General features: G+C 45.0%; 1 long non-coding RNA gene across 1 annotated transcript; it reads left to right on the top strand.

Moving 5' to 3' along the window:
- The first annotated feature begins 15,821 nt into the window (after nucleotides 1-15,821).
- On the top strand, nucleotides 15,822-17,607 carry LOC141052397 (uncharacterized). Its single transcript, XR_012220800.1, has 3 exons — nucleotides 15,822-15,878; nucleotides 16,773-16,859; nucleotides 17,018-17,607. It is a non-coding gene; the product is annotated as an uncharacterized lncRNA (long non-coding RNA).
- Nucleotides 17,608-23,794: the final 6,187 nt, after the last annotated feature.

Consider the following 23,794-nt stretch of genomic DNA (forward strand, 5'->3'; position numbering starts at 1 on the left):
TCGCTTGCCCAGCTGCAAGTGTGCTATCGGAAAGAGTCTTCAGTGCAGCTGGATCAATCCTGACAGAAAAAAGGACCCGTCTGTCAACCCAAAATGTGGATGATCTAACCTTCATTAAAATGAACCACGCATGGGTTTCCAAGGATTTTGTCCCACCTTCCCCTGATGACACATAGGGTGACAGAAAAATGGCTTGCTTTGGTCCACCTCTTCCTGGTACTTCACCTATTTCGCCTTTTGCATCAGTTGAATGTCCAACATCAACATATGCCACTTTCTAAAACTCCCTAACTGTGCTGCCTCCTCCCCCATGGCCGGGGTCACCACCTAGCGCACGACACCGTGCGAGTGCCGTTGCCCTGGACAGGTGGGTAGGCCGACTCTTGGGCGCGGGCACTGGCACAGGGTCCCTCAGTGCAATCAAGTGTCTCTGACGGTGGTGGTGCACACCCGCCGTCAGACACACCGCTGTACTATGAGGGGCCCAGTGCCAGTACCGACGCCCACGAGTGGGCCCCCCTTGCTTGGCCAGGGCCCCAGCATTTGCAATCTTTACCTCTCCCTGCTCCTCCGCTGTGTAATCTGGGCCGTCAAATCCATACTGTGCCTGACACCGTCTGAGCCTGCCTCCTGAGACATATATTTTGAATGTGTACGCTATCCATACATGTTATCCAGGGATACGGTACCCTTTCTAACCTTTGTGCAATGACGTGCAATCCATACTGGGCCTAACACAGTCTGAGCCTGCCTCATGCTGTATAGACATATATTTTGAATGTGTACGCTATCCATACATGTTATCCAGGGATACGGTACCCTTTCTAACCTTTGTGCAATCACGTGCAATCCATACTGGGCCTAACACCGTCTGAGCCTGCCTCATGCTGTATAGACATATATTTTGAATGTGTACGCTATCCATACATGTTATCCGGGGATACGGTACCCCTTCTAACCTTTGTGCAATGACGTGCAATCCATACTGGGCCTAACACCGTCTGAGCCTGCCTCATGCTGTATAGACATATATTTTGAATGTGTACGCTATCCATACATGTTATCCGGGGATACGGTACCCCTTCTAACCTTTGTGCAATGACGTGCAATCCATACTGGGCCTAACACCGTCTGAGCCTGCCTCATGCTGTATAGACATATATTTTGAATGTGTACGCTATCCATACATGTTATCCGGGGATACGGTACCCTTTCTAACCTTTGTGCAATGACGTGCAATCCATACTGGGCCTAACACCGTCTGAGCCTGCCTCATGCTGTATAGACATATATTTTGAATGTGTACGCTATCCATACATGTTATCCGGGGATACGGTACCCCTTCTAACCTTTGTGCAATGACGTGCAATCCATACTGGGCCTAACACCGTCTGAGCCTGCCTCATGCTGTATAGACATATATTTTGAATGTGTACGCTATCCATACATGTTATCCGGGGATACGGTACCCTTTCTAACCTTTGTGCAATGACGTGCAATCCATACTGGGCCTAACACCGTCTGAGCCTGCCTCATGCTGTATAGACATATATTTTGAATGTGTACGCTATCCATACATGTTATCCGGGGATACGGTACCCCTTCTAACCTTTGTGCAATGACGTGCAATCCATACTGGGCCTAACACCGTCTGAGCCTGCCTCATGCTGTATAGACATATATTTTGAATGTGTACGCTATCCATACATGTTATCCAGGGATACGGTACCCTTTCTAACCTTTGTGCAATCACGTGCAATCCATACTGGGCGTGAGAACGGCTGGCGAGCTGTTAAGCAAGCTACAGCACCTGTCCAGACAAGTACAGGGATTCCCTAGCGAGGAGACTTATTTGATTGTTTTCTATGTTGGGACAGCAATTTTTGGGGAGCACTATACTCTGGAGAATGATAGATGGGGCCCACCATACACTGGAACATTCCAAAGGTGGACATCAGACACTGGAGCAGCATTTACAGGGCCCATTATACACTAGAGCATTAGAAATGGGGCCCATTATGTTTGGAGCATTATTTGGGCCCATAAGACAGTGGAGCTTCATCCATGGGGACCAACATATACTGTAGCATTATGTGGAGCTCATCATATACTGTTTCAAACATTATATGGGACCAATGATTTGGTATGGAGAAATAGATGGGCCTCGTCATGAGATGTAAAAAGTGAGGTATTTTTCATTGTACTATACCGCTATTTCTCTGCCGTATCGGAGCATGATGAGTTGTGGTATGTGTTAAAGGAGCGCTCTTTCGCCCAGGGCACATGAAAACCTGCAGCCAGCCCTCCGCCCCCCACAAATTTAGCCAAATAACCCCCATTTTTCAGTGCGTAACTTGTATTATGAAGTTAATTAAGGTTGACAAGCTTAAGTAAGAAGAATTGATGCTTTTGGCATTCAAATGGGCACTGTAGGTGTGTTTCCTGTCCTCCTCTCACTGCCGACTTTTATTCCCCATTGACTTACATTGGGTTTCGTGTTTCGTGACGACCCCGACTTTTCCCTATAATCGGACGATCTTGCTCGACCCGACTTTTGGAAAAGTCGGGTTTCACGAAACGAAACGCGACCCTAAAAAACCAAAAGTCGCTCAACTCTACTCCTGACCATAACCCTTCCACTTAACCAAATACTGGAGTCTCCGTCTAGCCAGACGGGAATCCAGTATCTTCTCTACCTCATATTCCATGTTACCTTCAACCAATACAGGGTCCGGAGGTGCCACCCCAGGATCTACTGGTTCAACAAACCTCTTCAACAAGGACTTATGAAACACATTATGGATTTTAAATGTGACAGGAAGAGTCAACCGAAAAGAGACCGGATTAATGATCTCCAAAATCTTGTAAGGCCCAATAAATCTAGGCTTAAACTTAGGAGAAGCTACCTTCATAGCGATATTTTTTGATGATAACCAAACCATATCACCCACCTTAAACTGGGGACCAACGGTCCTATGTCGGTTGGAAAACCGCTGGGCCTTTTCCTGGGAGAGAGATAACTTATCCACCACTTGGTCCCAGATATGGTGCATTCTCTCCACCACAGTGTCAACACCTGGGCAGGCAGAAGGCTCCACCTGCCCTGAAGAAAATCGAGGATGAAACCCAAAGTTACAAAAAAAAGGTGACATCAAAGTGGCAGAACTAGCTCTATTATTTAAAGCAAATTCGGCCGAAAGCAAAAATGAAACCCAATCATCCTGATCAGCGGAAATAAAACATCTCAAATACGACTCCAAGGTCTGGTTTGTTCTCTCCGTCTGCCAATTGGTCTGAGGGTGAAATGCAGAGGAGAAGGACAACTGAATTCCCAGCTTGGAACAGAACGTCCTCCAAAATCTAGACACAAACTGAATTCCTCTGTCAGATACAATGTTCTCAGGAATCCCGTGCAAACAAACCACCTGTTGCAAAAACAGGGGCACCAACTAAGAAGAAGATGGCAACTTAGGGAGTGGTACAAGATGAACCATCTTAGAGAACCTATCACAAATCACCCAAATAACAGTCATTCTCTGAGAGACAGGCATATCAGAGATGAAATCCATTGAAATATGGGTCCATGGCCTCCTGGGGACCGGCAAAGGCATCAACAACCCACTAGAGCGAGAACAAGGTTTAGACCGGGAGCAAGTCCCACAGGACTGCACAAAATTCCTGACATCACAAGACAAGGCGGGCCACCAAAAAGAGCGACTCACCAGATCTCTAGTACCAAAAATACCTGGATGACCAGCCAATGCAGAGGAATGAACTTCAGACATCACTCTCTTCTTCCACTGGTCAGGAACATACAACTTTCCACTGGGACAACGCTCAGGTTTGTCCTCCTGGAACTCTTCCAGAGCACGTCTCAAATCGGGTGAGATGGCAGAAAGAACTACCCCTTCGCCTAAGATGGTAGCACGCTTGGTCACCACAGGAGAATCAGCAAAGAAGCTCCTAGAAAGAGCGTCAGCCTTGACATTCTTAATGCCAGGAAGAAAAGAGACCACAAAATCAAAACGTGTAAAAAGCAAGGCCCATCTAGCCTGTCTAGGGTTCAAGCGTTTGGCCGACTCCAGGTAAATCAAATTCTTGTGGTCAGTGAGGACCACGACTTGATGTTTAGCTCACTCCAACCAATGTCTCAACTCCTCAAATGCCCATTTCATGGCCAACAGTTCCTGATTCCCCACATCATAGTTACGTTCAGATGGGGAGAACTTTAGGGAAAAGAAAGCACAGGGATTCATTTTAGATGTTACAGGATCCTTTTGGGACAAAACAGCTCCTGCACCAATCTCAGAAGCGTCCACCTCTACCTGGAACGGGAGTGAGACATCAGGTTGCCTCAAAACCGGGACAGAAGTGAATCTTCGCTTCAGCTCCTGAAAGGAAGAAACAGCCTCCGGAGACCAATTCAACACATCAGCACCCTTCTTAGTCAGATCAGTCAATGGCTTGGCAATACTAGAAAATTTTGCTATAAATTTCCGATAAAAATTAGCAAAACCCAAAAACTTCTGAAGGGCCTTCAAAGAAGTGGGCTGAACCCAATCATAAATGGCCTGTACCTTGGCCGGATTCATTTCAATAGTTGACGGAGACAAAATAAATCCCAAAAATGAAATCCTCTGTACCCCAAAAAGGCATTTCGATCCTTTGACATACAGGGAATTCTCCCTCAAGATCCGGAACACCGTCCGAACATGTTCCACATGAGAATCCCAATCCTTGGAGACGATCAAAATATCATCCAGATAGATAATCAAAAATTTATCCACAAAGTCTCGGAAAATGTCGTTCATGAAGCACTGGAAGACAGAAGGGGCATTAGTGAGCCCAAAAGGCATCACCAGGTACTCAAAATGTCCCTCTGGAGTATTAAATGCCGTCTTCCATTCATCCCCATGCTTAATGCGGATAAGATTATATGCCCCCCTGAGGTCAAGCTTGGTAAACCAGCAAGCACCTTTAACTCTGGAGAATAGATCCGAAATCAGGGGTAACGGATACTGATATTTAATAGTAATTTTGTTGAACCATCTTAATGAACCATCCTTTTTGGCCACGAAAAAAAACCCAGCACCTAATGGTGAAGAGGATGGTCTAATATGACCCTTCTCCAACGCCTCCTTAATATAGGATCGCATAGCCTCGTGCTCGGGTACAGATAAATTGAAGAGCCGACCCTTGGGAAATTTACACCCCGGGCTCAGTTCAATTGCACAGTCATAACTCCTATGAGGAGGCAAAGACGCAGACTCATTCTCACTAAATACATCATAAAAGTCCGCCAAATAGTCAGGAACATCATGCGACTGAGGAGAGGTGGAAAAAACCGGAGCCTCACTAAGGGCACACCGACAACCCCAACTCACCACAGACACAGATTTCCAGTCCAAAACTGGATTATGAATTTGCAACCAGGGAAACCCCAGAACAATGGTATCATGCAAATTATGCAACACCAAAAATCTGCAATTTTCTTGATGGTCTGGGGCAACCCGCATTACCACCTGGGTCCAAAACTGAGGTTTATTTTTCACCAAAGGAGTAGCATCAATCCCCCTCAAAGGGATAGGTGTCCGCAGAGGTGTCATAGGAAATCCACAACGTTTAGCAAAATCCAAGTCCATTAGGTTCAGGGCTGCTCCCTGTCCACATTTTCCGCCAAGGCTTTTGTGGATCAGAGTAATTGCCAGAAGAAACTTAGGTTGAACACCACCCACAGAAAACGTGTGTGCAAAACGTTTCTCTCGTTTAGGACAGACAGAAATAATATGCGAGGCATCTCCACAAAAAAAACACAGCTTATTACGCTTTCTGAACTCCTGACGTTGCTCCCTGGACAAAACTCTATCACATTGCATAGGTTCAGACACTTGTTCAACAGGTGGCCACACCTCTCGTGCAGTCCTGCGTTCACGTAAACGCCGATCAACCTGAATGGATAATGACATAGAATCGTCCAGACCAGAGGGAACAGGAAATCCCACCATAGTATCTTTTACGGCTTCTGACAAACCCTTCCGAAAGAGAGCTGCCAAGGCATTATCATTCCAGGCAGTAAGGACCGCCCACTTTCGGAATTTTTGACAGTACAATTCTGCAGAATCTCGACCCTGGCTCAATGCCAACAGGGTCTTTTCAGCCTGATCAATAGCATTAGGTTCGTCATACAACAACCCCAAGGCTTGAAAAAATGTGTTCACATTAGTCAGACTAGGATCATCAGGTTTCAAAGAAAACGCCCAATCCTGGGGATTGCCACGCAGCAAAGAGATGACAATTTTAACCTGCTGCGCGGAGCTCCCTGACGAGTTAGGCTTCAAGGCAAAAAATAATTTACAATTATTTTTGAAATTCAAAAATTTAGACCGATCCCCAAAAAACACATCAGGAGTAGGGATCTTTGGTTCAGCAGGATGTGAATGAGCAAGGCAGGCGGAAATTCCCCGCACTTCCGCAGCGAGCTGCTCCACACAATCAGACAATTGCTTTATCTCCATTGAGAGAAAAAAAAATTCCCCCTACGGCCTCAGAGATATAGAGGAAAAAATATATACACTTTTTTTTTTTTTTAATTCTTTCCTGCTATTGAGTACCCTAGGATCTGCATAAGGCTGGTGATTCTGTTATGAATGAGTCACCGTAGGAGGCAAAAACAGAAATGCTAGCTAAGTCCAGAAAACCAGAGAAGTTGGCAGCTATCGGATTGCAGACCCCTGAACCTATCAACAACAACTAGCAGTAGCCGTGGGGGGTTCCTACGATGCCCTAGACCCCTCGATCACAACCGGAGAACTGCCTAGCCTAAAGACAGAAAGGGAAATCTAAACTGCCCCAGAGCAGACCCCAAAGCAATTGGCAGCCCCCAACATATAATGACGGTGAAGCAAGAAGAAAAAACACTAACACAGATAGAAAGATAGACTGAGCAAATGATGGGGCCCAAGCTAACTAGATAGGACAGGATAGGAAGGCTGCTGTCTGCAATCGGCGAAAAACCCTATCAAAATAAGAGCCAACAGACTGACAGGGAAAAAGGCCCTGAAGATGCTAGGCTTCAAAAAGACTATATCAGTACTCAGGTATTTTCTGAAGACAGAGCAAAAAGGAATTCAGCTCACCCAGCAGGGAATGGCAGAAATCCAGAAAAGCAATGCAAAACAAAACCAAAACACAAATGCAAAAAGGCAAAGTAGAAAACTTAGCTTTTGAGGAGCAGGAATCAGACTGGTCTCCTAGAATTCCACAGAGAAATCACCAGCGAGGCAGAAGGGCATCGGCTGCCTTATATCCAGTCAGAGATCCCCATCGCCCAGTCATCCTCTCCCAGCTCAGGTGCTTGGTATTCAGCCTCACTACCTTCCTTCACCAGAAGAGGGAGTTCATCAGACCTCAATGGTGAAGGGGAAAATGAACTCATAACAGTGGACACTGGGGTCCTAAATTATTTAGCCAGAGTAAATAGTGATGATGGGGAGGAGGCATACTCACGCAGACTGGCCAATTATCTCCGTGCCCTTTCCCGTGAGGTCAGGCTCCGTATTAGAGGATGTTTTCAGATCCTGCTTGATGCGTGCACATACCCCAATACACACTACGAATTATTTGAATATATTGAGAGGTGTCAGCTTTCCCCAAGAAATCTCATGCGCCTTAGTCACCCCCCACAAATGCATGCTCAAGCAGGATCTGAGGATTCTCAAATACGTGGGCCTACACCTCACCCCCTTCCTCCCACTACCCAACCTTCAATACAGCAGCCACAAATGTCTGCCTCTAGCCAACCCCACCAATATGGCCACTTGTTACCACCCAGTGTTGGAGGCTGGTCCCAACCTAGTTGGGGACGATATGGCTATGTTGGGGGGTATGAGACACGTGCCTACCACAGCCAACAAGATGCCCCTCCCCATTATTACTCTGGCAGTACCCCCAACATTCACAGGAGGCAGGACACTTCCAACATCATGGGCATCAGTATGGCCCCACACAGGGCGATGTTGGGCACAGTAGCCAGCAGCAACCACAGGCTGCTCTTCCGCGTTCTCTTTCCCCAACGTATGAGAATTTATAATTCTCTTTACACAATCAGTCTGATGCCAGGAGATGTCCATGGCGGTTTGACTGATGCTACAAATACCAATCAAAAGGAAAAACAGGTGGTCTTCATCACCAAATTTTGTTAAAAATGTGAAAAGTCACATATTTGCAGAATGTTTTCTAATCACATTAATAATCCACCATGACAGGCAAGGCTACCTTACGCCTTTCAGACAGATATTACATGTGTGTAGAACACAGAATATTTAACCATGCTATACTGGTCAAGTGAAAGGATGAAAATACACTACTCACTTGTTTTAAGACATAGAGAGAGCGTAATGTTATTAAGGCTGGTCGCCTTGATTTGTTACTATACATAGCTGGCTAAAAAGGTGACTACTTCACTAAGGCCAGCACGCCTTTCCTAGGCATTAGCAAGTGAGTAGTGTATTGTCATCCTTTCACTTTACAGTATAGCGTGGTGAAATATTCTCTTTTGTACAGACATGTAATATCTGTCTGAAAGGCATAAGGTAGCCTTGCCTGTCATGGTGGAATATTAATATGATTGGAAAACATTCTGAAGAAATGTGAGTGTTATCTGTTAGCAATAATTTTGGGGCTGGAGACTACCTCTTTTTTCCTTTGTAGGGAATTTTTCTTATGTAGCAATGTTGATATTGCATATTATTTTTTTTTTGGTTGTTTGAAAATGTTACTTTTCAAAAAAGTTTTATTATGGAAAAAGGGCAATTTGGCCCATTGCCATAGTTTGCATATGGCAATATTATGTTTGCCTTTAAAACAAAAAAAAGGCAAAAGTAAAAATTTGTCTACTACACTTTACATATCTGTGTGATTTAGCTAAAACAGTGTCAGCATACTAACATACGCTTACCAATGCAATGAAACAGTCATAGAATCCAAAGGGGTATAAATATATATATTTAGACACACAGAAAAACCAAAATTATAACATTGACACAGCATGGAGTTTTGGATCATTGTCTTGCTGAAATATCCATCCCCTGCGTAACTTCAACTTCGTCACTGATTCTTGCACATTATTGTCAAGAATCTGCTGATACTGAGTTGAATCCTTGCGACCCTCAACTTTGACAAGATTCCCGGTGCCGGCATTGGCCACACAGCCCCAAAGCATGATGGAACCTCCACCAAATTTTACTGTAGATAGCAAGTGTTTTTCTTGGAATGCTGTGTTTTTTAGCCTCCATGCATAACGCCTTTTTGTATGACCAAACAACTCAATCTTTGTTTCATCAGTCCACAGGACCTTCTTCCAAAATGTAACTGGCTTGTCCAAATGTGCTTTTGCAGACCTCAGGCGACTGTTTGTGGCGTGCTTGCAGAAACGGCTTCTTTCGCATCACTCTCCCATACAGCTTCTCCTTGTGCAAAGTGCGCTGTATTGTTGACCGATGCACAGTGGCACCATCTGCAGCAAGATGATGCTGCCGGTCTTTGGAGGTGGTCTGTGGATTGTCCTTGACTGTTCTCACCATTCTTCTTCTCTGCCTTTCTGATATTTTTCTTGGCATGCCACTTCTGGGCTTAACAAGAACTGTACCTGTGTTCTTCCATTTCCTTACTATGTTCCTCACAGTGGAAACTGACAGGTTAAATCTCTGAGACAACTTTTTGTATCCTTCCCCTGAAAAGCTATGTTGACTAATCTTTGTTTTCAGATCATTTGAGAGTTGTTTTGAGGAGCCCATGATGCCACTCTTCATAGGAGAATCAAATAAGAGAACTACTTGCAAGTGGCCACCTTAAATACCTTTTCTCATGATTTGATACACCTGGCTATGAAGTTCAAAGCTCAATGAGGTTACAAAACCAATTTCGTGCTTCAGGAAGTCAGTAAAAAGATGTTAGGAGTGTTCAAATCAAGAAAATCACAAGGGTGCCCATACTTTTGCACCGGTCAAATTTTGTTTAAATGCAGATTGCACATTTTCTGTTAGTACAATAAACCTCATTTGAATCCAGAAATATAACTGAGTCCATCAGTTATTAGATATATGAAACTGAAATAGCTGTTGCAAAAACCAAAATTGTTATAAAGAAAAAAGGTTAACATTAATAGGGGTGCCCAAACTTTTACATATGACTGTATTGGGTTGCACAATGAGTAAGTGACATTCAGTACATTCTGGTCTGTAAGTTTAAACATATGTGGAATAAGATGAGGGCATTAAACTTAGTCCAATAAGCCACAAATACATACTTTGGCCCATACATTATGAACGTAAGAATGTGGTTTTGTAGTACATACCGTAATGTGAGTAGAAGTCGCTCCTCTGCAGATATAGCTTTGCGCATCCTTGTGTCCTGAAAGGTTATCCCAGGGCGCACTGTCTCCAAGAGTAGATCAGATGTGGAAATGCTCATGCGACAGTATTGATAAAATTTAACCGGATGCTCCCGCATAGAAGAATAGAGGCGGTGAAAATGACCTCTTGTGAGTCGTTGCCTCAAAAGTGGATGTACCCACATGCGTCTCCTCCTCCGCGGATCCACTATCACTGGGTATAGTTGCCCAAAGCGCCGTGACAAAAGCCAGTTGAAGAGAACCTGCTCAGTTGTATTGAAACTCAGACCCTCTGCCATGTTGCACATACAACAGCAACACACCTAGTCAAGGCAAGGTCACAAATGGACAGAATGGAGGCAGCCACCTGTTCCTGAGCCAATAAATAGGGTGCAGGCTAATGATTTAAATAGTTTGCAGGCCTCAAAACCGTTAAATGTCCATTTTGCAAGGCTGCGAGAAAATCTCGCTATACGGATTGCATACGGATTACATACGGATGCTCACATGCGCAAAATGCGCGACCGCACCTTGCTTACGGATGACCTACGGAGCACTATTTAGAGGCCATTCATCCATATTACGCCTGTAAACTACGGACCGTATTTTGCGCCGGTTAGTGTGACCCCGGCCGTACTAAGAAAAACAGAAACCCCCACGAGTAACCCCATTTGGGAAACTAAACCTCCAAAGGACTTCATCTAGTGCTGTGGTGAACATTTTTATCCTACAACCTTTTTTGCAGAATTTTATAAGATTGGGCTATGAAAACGAAAAAATGTAAGGGTTTTTTGCTACAATATTACTTTAGCCTCAAAGTTTTAATTTACACGATGGGTAAAAATGTACTATTTGATATGCAAGTTTTACTTGTGGGAATACCGGATATGTGGTTGAACACTACTGTTTGAGCACACGGCGGGGATCAGAGTGGAAGAAACTCTACTTGGCTTTTGAATGCAGGTATAATAAGGGTATGTGCACACCCTGCGGATTCTGCTTCGGATCCGCTGCGGATTTGGCCCTGCGAATCCGCAGCAGTTCCGCAGACAGTGTACAGTACCATGTTATTTAATGGGATTTCAAATCCGCAATGCACACGCTGCAGATTTTTCCGTGCGGAAAAGCTGCGGTTTTAAATCAGCAGCATGTCAAATCTTTCTGCAGATTCTGCTGCGGTTTGACACCTATTCCATTGTCCAGGTGTCAAACCACAGGGGAAAACTGCTGGCCAATTCGCAGGAAAACCGCAGGTCACTTTACCTGCGGTTTTACCTGCGGATCCACACGGAAAAATCCACAGGTGAATCCGCAGCGTGTGCACGCAACCTTAGGCTGGGTTCACATTGCTCTAGGGCAGTCCGTCAAACGGATACATTTTTAAGTGGCCAAAACGCAATGTAACGGATATTGTAACGCATCCATAGACCTCCATTAGTATAACGCATTGTAACGCATGTCAAAATTGGCATGCGTTAGCAACATTCCATTTTTTGTGACGCACATTCGAACTTTGCCTGTGGCGTTTTTGGTCCGGTCAAGCTAACGCAGGCATAACAGAAGCATTAATTCTGACATTAAAGTCTATTGCTAACGCAAGCAGACGGAAATCAAGAAAAATGAACAAATGAAGCCATGCGTTGGATGGCGTTAATGAGGCTTTTCCATGTGGTCATGTGACAGGAAATATGATTTCAGCCATTTTGGAGAATACACTCTGCACAATCTGTAGTCTGAAAACGCCAGGAACACTGTGTGCACTGACCGAGCTGAGGCAATGTAAGTGAAATTCTATAGATATTCAATATACATCCTTTGAGTGTGCAACTGTGAGTGTGCAGCAGTGCGTGTGTAGCCAGTGGTGAGTGTGCAGCCAGTGGTGCGTGTGCAGTGGTGCGTGTGTAGCAAGTGGTGTGTGCAGCCAGTGGTGAGTGTGCAGTGGTGCGTGTGCAGTCAGTGGTGAGTGTGCAGTGTGTGGTGCGTGTGCAGCGGTGCGTGTGTAGCAAGTGGTGTGTGCAGCCAGTGGTGAGTGTGCAGCGGTGCATGTGCAGCCAGCGGTGCGTGTGCAGCAGTGCATGTGTAGCCAGTGGTGAGTGTGCAGCGGTGCGTGTGCAGCCAGTGGTGAAAGTGCAGCCAGCAGTGAGTGTGCAGCGATACGTGTGCAGTCAGTGGTGAATGTGCAGCCAGTGGTGCGTATGTAGCCAGTGGTGAGTGTGCAGCGGTGCGTGTGCAGCCAGCGGTGAGTGTGCAGCGGTGCTAGTGTAGCCAGTGGTGAGTGTGCAGCGGTGCGTGTGTAGCCAGTGGTCAGTGTGCAGCCAGCGGTGAGTGTGCAGCGATGCGTGTGCAGTCAGTGGTGAGTGTGCAGCCAGTGGTGCGTGTGTAGCCAGTGGTGAGTGTGCAGCAGTGCGTGTGTAGCCAGTGGTGAGTGTGCAGCCAGTGGTGCGTGTGCAGTGGTGCGTGTGTAGCAAGTGGTGTGTGCAGCCAGTGGTGAGTGTGCAGCGGTGCGTGTGCAGTCAGTGGTGAGTGTGCAGTCAGTGGTGCGTGTGCAGCGGTGCGTGTGTAGCCAGTGGTCAGTGTGCAGCCAGCGGTGAGTGTGCAGCGATGCGTGTGCAGTCAGTGGTGAGTGTGCAGCCAGTGGTGCGTGTGTAGCCAGTGGTGAGTGTGCAGCAGTGCATGTGCAGCCAGTGGTGAGTGTGCAGCCAGTGGTGCGTGTGCAGTGGTGCGTGCAGCCAGTGGTGAGTGTGCAGCGGTGCGTTTGCAGTCAGTGGTGAGTGTGCAGTCAGTGGTGCGTGTGCAGCGGTGCGTGTGTAGCAAGTGGTGTGTGCAGCCAGTGGTGAGTGTGCAGCGGTGCGTGTGCAGCCAGCGGTGCGTGTGCAGCAGTGCGTGTGTAGCCAGTGGTGAGTGTGCAGCGGTGCGTGTGCAGCCAGCGGTGAAAGTGCAGCGATACGTGTGCAGTCAGTGGTGAATGTGCAGCCAGTGGTGCGTATGTAGCCAGCGGTGAGTGTGCAGCGGTGCGTGTGCAGCCAGCGGTGAGTGTGCAGCGGTGCTAGTGTAGCCAGTGGTGAGTGTGCAGCGGTGCGTGTGTAGCCAGTGGTCAGTGTGCAGCCAGCGGTGAGTGTGCAGCGATGCGTGTGCAGTCAGTGGTGAGTGTGCAGCCAGTGGTGAGTGTGCAGCAGTGCGTGTGCAGCCAGTGGTGTGTGTGTAGCCAGTGGTGAGTGTGCAGCAGTGCGTGTGCAGTGGTGCGTGTGTAGCAAGTGGTGTGTGCAGCCAGTGGTGAGTGTGCAGCGGTGCGTGTGCAGTCAGTGGTGAGTGTGCAGTCAGTGGTGCGTGTGCAGCGGTGCGTGTGTAGCCAGTGGTCAGTGTGCAGTCAGTGGTGAGTGTGCAGCCAGTGGTGCGTGTGTAGCCAGTGGTGAGTGTGCAGCGGTGCGTGTGTAGCCAGTGGTGAGTGTGCAGCAGTGCGTGTGTAGCCAGTGGTGAGTGTGCAGCCAGTGGTGCGTGTGCAGTGGTGCGTGTGTAGCAAGTGGTGTGTGCAGCCAGTGGTGAGTGTGCAGCGGTGCGTGTGCAGTCAGTGGTGAGTGTGCAGTCAGTGGTGCGTGTGCAGCGGTGCGTGTGTAGCAAGTGGTGTGTGCAGCCAGTGGTGAGTGTGCAGTGGTGCGTGTGCAGCCAGCAGTGCGTGTGCAGCAGTGCGTGTGTAGCCAGTGGTGAGTGTGCAGCGGTGCGTGTGCAGCCAGCGGTGAAAGTGCAGCGATACGTGTGCAGTCAGTGGTGAATGTGCAGCCAGTGGTGCGTATGTAGCCAGTGGTGAGTGTGCAGCGGTGCGTGTGCAGCCAGCGGTGAGTGTGCAGCGGTGCTAGTGTAGCCAGTGGTGAGTGTGCAGCGGTGCGTGTGTAGCCAGTGGTCAGTGTGCCGCCAGCGGTGAGTGTGCAGCGATGCGTGTGCAGTCAGTGGTGAGTGTGCAGCCAGTGGTGCGTGTGTAGCCAGTGGTGAGTGTGCAGCAGTGCGTGTGCAGCGGTGCTTGTGCAGCCAGTGTTGAGTGTGCAGCGGTGCGTGTGCAGTAGGGTGACCGCAAAAAATCGATGTCGGAATTTTGTCCGTCTGGACCCCACAAAACGATTCCCCTTTTCAGATATTGAGAGAGCCAAAATTTCAGCTCGATCAAACGGCGTTAACCCGTGCCGCTCGTCGCTCAAAGTTTGAAAAAACCCAAATTGAGGTATTTTAAGATTTAGGTATTTTGCATAGTCTGTTAGACTATAAAGAATGTGACAACAACATTGCAGAAATAGCCCTGACCAAATTTTCGAACCATTTGTGGTATTTGAATGCAGAGTTGGTGGGATTATCGTTTTTTGATCCCACCATTACAGACAATGAAAAGTTGTTAATGGCTAATAAATTGCTCAGTAGCACAGATGAACCATCAGAGCATGCTAGGGTTGTAAATCCAAAAGTTAGGAAAGAAAAATTAAAAGAGGTAGGAAGTAACCGACTTTAACGACCTTCTGACAAAAGATGAAGAACAAAAGCAATATGTCCTGCAAGTTGTAAGCAAATGCCGAGCATTATATTCTGACGTTTCAAAAACTACTTTAACAAAAGCTCTAGAATAGATTAGATAACTATGTAAAATTATCAACTCATGTAGGTTAGCGTGCTCTGATGGTTCATCTGTGCTACTGAGCAATTTATTAGCCATTAACAACTTTTCATTGTCTGTAATGGTGGGATCAAAAAACGATAATCCCACCAACTCTGCATTCAAATACCACAAATGGTTCGAAAATTTGGTCAGGGCTATTTCTGCAATGTTGTTGTCACATTCTTTATAGTCTAACAGGCTATGCAAAATACCTAAATCTTAAAATACCTCAATTTGGATTTTTTCAAACTTTGAGCGACGAGCGGCACGGGTTAACGTCGTTTGATCGAGCTCAAATTTTGGCTCTCTCAATATCTGGAAAGGGGAATCATTTTGTGGGGTCCAGAAGAACAAGATTCCGACATTTTTTCCCCCCCATATGAGATCCGGTCACTCTAGTGTGCAGCCAGTGGTGAGTGTGCAGTTAGTGGTGAGTGTGCAGCCAGTGATGCGTGTGTAGCCTGTGGTGAGTGTGCAGCGGTGCGTGTGCAGCCAGCGGCGAGTGTGCAGCCAGTGGTGAGTGTGCAGTTATTGGTGAGTGTGCAGCCAGTGGTGCGTGTGTAGCCAGTGGTGAGTGTGCAGCGGTGCGTGTGCAGCCAGCGGTGAGTGTGCAGCGGTGCTTGTGTAGCCAGTGGTGAGTGTGCAGTGGTGCGTGTGCAGCGATACGTGTGTAGCCAGTGGTGAGTGTGCAGCGGTGCGTGTGCAGCTAATGGTGAGTGTGCGGCGTTGTGTGTGCATTGACCGTCCGATGTATATGTTAACTAAAATCATGGCTTGGTTTGTACACAGATGTCGGACAGCGATGGATCAAGCAGCAGCAGCGTGTCTGCCGTGTTCTCCTCCCAGTCGGTAGGCTTGCATTTTTAAAATATATAATAAAAATGTTGTGTGGCCCTTTAGTGTTTTGAGGTGAATAATGTATAATGTTCTTCTTGTAAATAGGATTCATCTGATCCAGAACCTGCCAGGCCACCCCCCAAAAAGGGACATGGCAGAGCTTATGTTTTTTTAAACAATAAATTTATACTGGAATTGTAGTCTTTTTTTTTTTTGTCCTCCATTTTAGGTTGTTGAAAAGGCCAAAAAAAAAAAAAAAAACAGCCTCGCCGTCTGTCATCACCCCATCTTGAAGTGGTAATTAGCACGCAGAATATAAATTTTAAACAAAAATAAAAGAATTTTTTTTTTTATAACAAAATCATTAAAACTACAAAAACAGCATAACTCAAGAAAAAGCATTATAGCACAACAATTTAAACCCTTTTTTAACAAACAACATACATGTCATAACCTACCAAACAATTTAAAGGACACACAACAACAGTAAAAAACGACAAAACAATGAATTCTAAAATTGCTAAAATCTGACATTGTTAAAAAGGTGAAAGGTTATTTACATTAGATATTGATAAATGCAAAAAAAGCATTTTTTTTTTACACAGCCCAAGCCTCCCTCAAAAAAAAAGAAAGTACATTGAGGTTGACGAGGAGCCCTTGGACATACAGAACGAGACACTTATAACACTAGTGGAGGCAAATCCGTCAATATGGGACCAGAGTGACAGCACCCACAATGACATTATTAAAAACAGAAAGTTATGGGAGAAGATTATCTGCCAGTTGGACCCTCGTTATATGTAGAAGTACGCATCCTCGAAAAAAAAAATTGGTAATTAACGTTCAACGTAACTTTCTGAAATGTAAATATAGTAAAACACTTACATTTTTGTTTTTTTCCTGTAGCCGATGCAGTTCATACCCGATGGAGATCCATCAGGGATCGATTTGTGAGAGACTTCTGCAACAGCCAAAACACCCCAAGTGGATCTGGTGGGAAAAGAGTCACCCCTTATGTCCATTATGAGCAATTAATGTTTCTAACAAAAACATTGTCCCAACGCTCCTATGTAAAATTTTATAGATGTTAAAAAAGTAATAGTGCACCAACTTATTTATTCAAATAACTAAGATTATCTTTTTTTGGATAGAACTATATGCAGTACCGCTGCGCCTCGAGAGGCAGAGTCATTGGAGCCATCTCAGAAGGAACCAAGTCAACAGACGGGCACTGAAGATGTGTCATTCCTGAGTGAGCCCAGATCCCTGGACAGCGTTACTGTGGCTCCTGTTGTAAGTGCCTGTCTACAAGCACAGCGTGGATGCAAGAAATCAGGCAAAAATGACGTCGATGCCATAATTGAGGATGGACTGCAACGCCTTGAGGATCTCTGTCGCACTGAACACAGAGAGCTTCGTCGAGAAATTACGGCTTTACAAGAACTTGAATCAGTATATGCGGCCAATGAGTGGAAGCTGCTGTTTTTGTCATATGTGCCAGTAGCTCAAAAGATTCCACCACACTGAAATTTTATGTTTAGGCAAAGATTGCATGAGCTATTCGGCAAATTTTTGGGCCCTCAGGAACCGACTTCTTCAACATCAGGAACCATGGACATGCCGTCATATCAAGCACCATACAGGGGCCAGGGTGAACCAGGTATGGAAATTGAAAGACAATGCAGCAGTACGGCGTACAGTTGGGCACACAATACACCCACCCAATGTCACAGTCTGTAAACTGTGAAACATCAGCAAAGTTGGCCAATATAGCCGTTCATATTTTGGGGTTCAATTTTTTTTGTACCAATGTTCATTTGTTTTGTTTTTTTGTTATCCCTATGGGATCGCATCTGTTAAAAATGTATAACATTTTGATTGGAAGACAAATGTCTTCAAAAGGTTTTTGAGTAAAATTATATAATATACAATTTACATTGTAATTTTTTTTTAAATGTATTTAAACAGTGACATAAACTTGAAAAACCAAAACTTTAAAACATAACAATTGAAACACACATAGAACATACACCACTAAACAGTCTTACAAATTTTCACACATGCATGTCTTGCCATGGAACAACACCTTCATGGATAAAATAGTTTGCAAATTGATCCCGAATCCTCATGATCTCAATGGTCGCACGAACTGAAGTGGCATCAATTCTCATGAGGTTCGGCTCATGAGGTTCGACTCACAGTCATCGGGGTCCACCAGCAGGGATTCATGTCTGCACACAAAATTGTGCAAGCAGATGCATGCCTTCACAACACGGTCAACATTTTCAGGCTGTAGTTGCATGCAAGTTAGTAACATACGCCATTTGGCGGTCAAAATACCAAAGGTACCTTCTACATAACGTCTTGCACGGCTCAAGCGATAATTAAATATGCGTCTTGTGGAGTTAAGACTACGGCTTGAGTATGGCTTTACGAGATTTGGAACGAGTTGGAACGCCTCATCTTCAACTAAAACATAAGGCAAACTTGGACCTTCTGTCCCCGGTAATGGCCGTGCAGAAGGTATGTTAAAGCTGTTGCTGTACAAACATTTCCCCATGTTGGACTCTTTGAAGACTCTGGAATCGTTCATCCGTCCATATGCACTGATATCCACAGCTACAAAAGGTATCTAGCATCTGCAATAGCCATTAAAACAATGGAAAAGTATTTCTTGTAATTATAGTACAAGGATCCACTATCCACAGGTTTCTGAATCCAAATGTGCTTCCCGTTCACGGCACCAATGCAATTCGGGAAATTAGCCACATCCTCAAATTGACTGGAAATTGCAAGCCACATTTCTGTTGTCGGGGTTGGTAGCACTTGTGGTTGTTCCAAATGGCATCACACGTTTCCTGAACTAGTTGGCAAATGGTTGACTTCCCGAGACGAAATTGAAAGTGCAGTGACGCAAAAGTTTCTCCAGTAGCCAAATATCTATGACGATAAAGAAAAAAAAATTAGCACTTTGAACATATTGGACTGCTTAAAAGACCAAAAAAAGGCAAGTTACAAGGGACTCAAAAAATTGGCAACGTGTACAAAATTTTAAGACATGCACCACGATAAATTACATCCAGTGTTTGTCAACAATGTTAAGAAAAGGATATTTACCTCAAAGTGACGACTAATCGTTGCTCCGCAGAAATACTTTCACGGAAAGTGGTGCGCTGATGATGTATCTCATCCTTCACATGCGACAGCAGAATATCAAAACTTTCGATGGACATCCGCAGATACCTTTGAAATTTAAATGGATTATCCCGAAGCTGAAAGGCACCATATGTATTCCGTAAAAAATTCACTTCATGGATCCAATATCTCCTTTGGGAAATACACCTTCTCTGCTGACGTCGCAGCTGCATCAAACGGAATCCTTGCCAGCTCTGAAACAAACAAAAAGAAAAAGAACAACTTTATTGACAGTGCCTGTAGGCTGCCAAACGGATGCTTCTCGAACGGACATCAAAACGACAAAACTAAGTCACTTGCGTTAGTGCAAGCGTTAACGCGAAGCAAATTTTTCACAAAATTTGCCTCATTTTTGCACATTTTTGTACTAAACGCAATGTGAACCTAGCCTTAGAATAGATTGTGGGCTCCATTATCAGGGATTCTGAGGTGCCAGAGCAGCAACCCTCCCATTGCTATTTATCTTGGGTACTATTGTGAACCAACAGGTGCCTCACTGAATTTTAATAAAGCTGAGTGAATCTAACATTTTAGTGGCAAATGTTTTTTTTTTTTTTTTTTTTTTTAAACAGCTGCAATTTTTCATTTACACAAGGGTACTAGGTGAAAAATGGACACAACACTTATTGTTAAGCAATTTTACCTGATCGCAGAGATACTTGGACACTACTGTAGACCGCATGGTGGAGCTCAGAAGGAAGGAGCACTATTTGGCTTTTGGAGCACAGATTTTGCTAGCATAGTTTGCAGGAGACAGATACTGAACCCCTAAGGGTATGTGCACACATTGCGGACTTGTTTGTGGATCCGCAGCGGATTTGGCCCTGCGGATCCGCTGCAGATTCTCATGCAGTGTACAGTACCATTTTAGTTAGCCTATGTAAATCAAAAACAGCTGTGCACATGCTGCGGAAAATTCCTCTCTCTCTCTCTCTCTCGTGATGTGGCAGCTTCAGCTTGGTCTACAGGCAAGGTCCTGTCTGTCTGGACTTGAGCAAGGTATAAAAAGCTCTCAATGGCGCACGCCTGTGTGCTAGTGTCTTGTGTGTTTGGTGTGATGGTGGCATCTTTAACACCCTGTGGGCACGTGTGCTACTAATAGCACTGTGAGTGTTTGTTCTAGACAGGCAGTGTAGGGTGGGAATTTCGGCTTGAACTTAGCATCCGCATCGGGCGTCCTAAAGCACACCGTGTGTTAGAGCAGGGTCAACCACCAGCTTAGTCTTCCCTGAAGGGTTAGGTTATAGGGACCCCAATTAGTATTTTTCTATACGCCTGTGCAGTCTAACAGGGTATAGTCCTTTGTGCGTTGCGTTATTGTACCACTCTGTGGTGTAACAGAGCTTGTTACTTTGCGCTCTGTGCACACTGAGTGACATTTACCTCAGTGTGCTTTAACCCCTTAAGGACCAGAGTTATTTTTGGTTTTGCATTTTCTTTTTTCCCTCCCCTTCTTCCCAGAGCCATAACTTTTTTTATTTTTCCATCAATATGGCCACGTGAGGGGCTTATTTTTTGTGGGATGAGTTGTACTTTTGAACAACACCATTGGTTTTACCATGTCGTGTACTACAAAAGAGGAAGAAAATTCCAAGTGCGGTGAAATTGTTTTTTGCTTGGCTTTTTTGCTAGGCTCACTAAATTCTAAAAGTGACCTGCCATTATGATTCTCCAGGTCATTACAAGTTCATAGACACCAAATATGTCTAGGTTCTTTTTTATCTAAGAGATGAAAAAAAATTCCAAAGTTTGTTAAAAAAAAAAAAAATTGTGCCATCTTCCAAGACCCGTTGCATCTCCGTTTTTCATGATGGGTTGGGTGAGGGCTTATTTTTTTGTGGGCCGTGCTGACGTTTTTAATGATACCACCATTGTGCAGATACGTTCTTTTGATCGCCCGTTATTGCATTTTAATGCAAAAAATGTAATTCTGGCATTCTGATTTTTTTTTTTTGCTACACCGTTTAGCGATCAGGTTAATCCTTTTTTTATTAATTGATCGGGTGATTCCAAATATGTGTATGCTTGATTTTTTTATTGTTTTATTTTGATGGGGCGAAAGGGGGGGTGATTTGAACTTTTATATATTTTTTTCTTATTTTTAATAACATTTTTTTTTAATTTTTACATGCTTTAATAGCCTCCATGGGAGGCTAGACGCATCCACTACTTGATCGGCTTTGCTACATATAGGCGATGCTCAGATCGCCTATATGTAGCAGAAATACAGCATTGCTATGTGCGCCGACCACCGGGTGGCGCTCATAGCAATCATGCATCAACAACCATAGAGGTCTCCAGGAGACCTCTGGTTGTTATGCACACGTATCGCTGACCCCCAATTACATGACGGGGTCAGCGATGCGCCCATTCCCGGCCACGCGGCCGGAAGTGCTGGATAAATGCCACTGTCAGCGTTTGACAGTGGAGTTTAACTAGTTAATAGGCGCGGGTGGATCGCGATTCCACCTGCACCTATTGTGGGCACATGTCAGCTGTTCAAAACAGCTGACATGTCCCGGCTTTGATGCGGGCTCACCGCCAGAGCCCTCATCAAAGCGAGGGAGACTTCCAATGATGGATTGTGTCCGTCATTGGAGGCTAAGGGGTTAAGTGTTTTCTCGCAGCCTTGCTCTGCCATTGTTCTAGCTGCGGTTTCTCCATCACCGCACGGTGGACCCCGGGTTGTGAACACACCTTATTATAATTCCTTATTTGGTGCGTTCCGCCAATCCTAACATATATATTGTGCCAAGTTAGTGTTTATACATTGTGCCAGCTTGTATTTCAAAGACACAAACCCGTAAATTAAGTGGTTTCTCCCCACTACGGCAATGACAAACATGTGGACGCTGTCTTTTAGGCACTGTGGAGCTCAGCAGGCATTTGTGCTTGATAGTGGAAACCCCCTATATTTCAGTGGCAATTAATGGACCTGAGTGGGGACTTGCTTTTTTTCAGGATAAATTAAAGGTTTTTATTGCTAACATGTTGGGGTCCAAAACAATATTTGATCTTTCAGTATAAGGCTGTGTTCACATTGTATCCTGTGCTCAATTGGTCAATTATCTTGTGGTTTCCATCAAAATTATCTCCCCACAGCCAAAAAAAAAAAAATTGGACGGAAAACAACAACTCAATGGAACCACTCACTATATTGAAGATAGAGTAACTTTGGACTCCATTTGGCATCTGTTCCAGGGGTGTCCTATCATCTTAGGCAGCTCTTTGGGGATTTACATAGAAACCCCAATGGAAGTGCTGAGCATAGAGCACAGGATAACTGAACTGAGCCTTATTCTGTGGACTTTTCTTTGTTTTTTTGAGAGGCATAATGAACAAATAACAGTAGAACATTTTTTTTATTCATTTTATTTTTTTAACACTATTCACCATAAGGTATAAGTAATTAGACAGTTCTATTTTCTCAGGTCAGGACTATTACAGATACCAGATTTTACACACCTGACCTATAATTTTATTTTTGGGGGCAACAGAGCTTTATCAGGGCTTAGGTCTGTGTGGGATGAGTTGTTGATTTTATTGGTACCATTTTGTGGTCTCTCTCTCTTTCTTGCAGTCATTAAGGCATTAATGTAATGGCAAGATGGCACCAAAAAATACAGCTCATCTTGTGAAAAAAAGAAGACCTCATATAAAATTGACTTAAAAATGTAATGGTTGTTATGGATATATATCAAAGGGGTGGTTGACATTAAAATGAGAGAGATCCACTTAAATACTGGGCGTTGGGGGGATTTTTGGAGTTATAGGTTAACACAATTCCCATATCGGACACCCCCGATCTGACCGGAAAGGAAAGAGAGGGGATGGGAACCTGTTCTTCCCTTCTTTTGGAATTTCAGCTGTTGCTACTGTGGTGTGATGACCACTGTGTCCACTAGGGGGCGCTGTGTGGATGTCCCAAGAGAACGGATGAGTGGCAGAATCCTGAAGGATGGTTATGTATCTCAAGGTGGGTGGCCTTGAGATGGAGACTTAGGTATGCGTATTGATCAGCAATATCATTGTTGAGGTGTTGTTTCTAAGTATAAGGGAGAAGTCTTCAGGTAACTAGAGAGATGGGTGGGTTCTGGTTACCTACAAATCCACCCGGGGATGTGTCTGAAAACGCCTATAGTAAAAGGCTTTGTAAGTGTGTGAGGTCATAGCCATGTGACCCGATGGGTGTGGCTACGGACCATATATGGTGGCCAGGGTAGGTCACATGAGTGAATGCTGGGACCTGATTGGTCCAGTTTGGAAGGTCCTGTGAGGAGAAGGATCTCCTTGCTAACAGCCTGTGGAGCGGCTGTGTGAGCATTGGCGATGTGTGCCTGAGAGCTCCCTGGAGGGAACTAACGTATGCGATGGTGAAGCCGCATAAGGAACCCTGACGAGTGAGATAATGATGAGGCTGAATAGCCTATATAATGGACGCTATGCTGATATGAACTTTGTGGTGCTTCCTTTGGTTTATGCTGAATAATAAACCTCACGGACTGATATGATTTTATGGAAAACCCGTACCGGATGTGATTTATTTGCTGCCAAGCAAGTGTCCCCCAACCTTGAATGACAGCGCTACCTCACACTACCTACATACTGCCTAGCGCGGAGGTTTGCACACTACAACCTGCGCATATGGCACTCCCACTCACCGGAGGTTGTCCCTTATTTTTTTAAATCAGATACATTTTTATTGAATTTTTCAACATACAACAAAAGACTAC

This window comes from Dendrobates tinctorius, unplaced genomic scaffold, assembly GCF_039654945.1.
Source record: "Dendrobates tinctorius isolate UK_male_01 unplaced genomic scaffold, ASM3965494v1 ptg000160l, whole genome shotgun sequence".
Classification (NCBI taxonomy): Eukaryota; Metazoa; Chordata; class Amphibia; order Anura; family Dendrobatidae; genus Dendrobates; species Dendrobates tinctorius.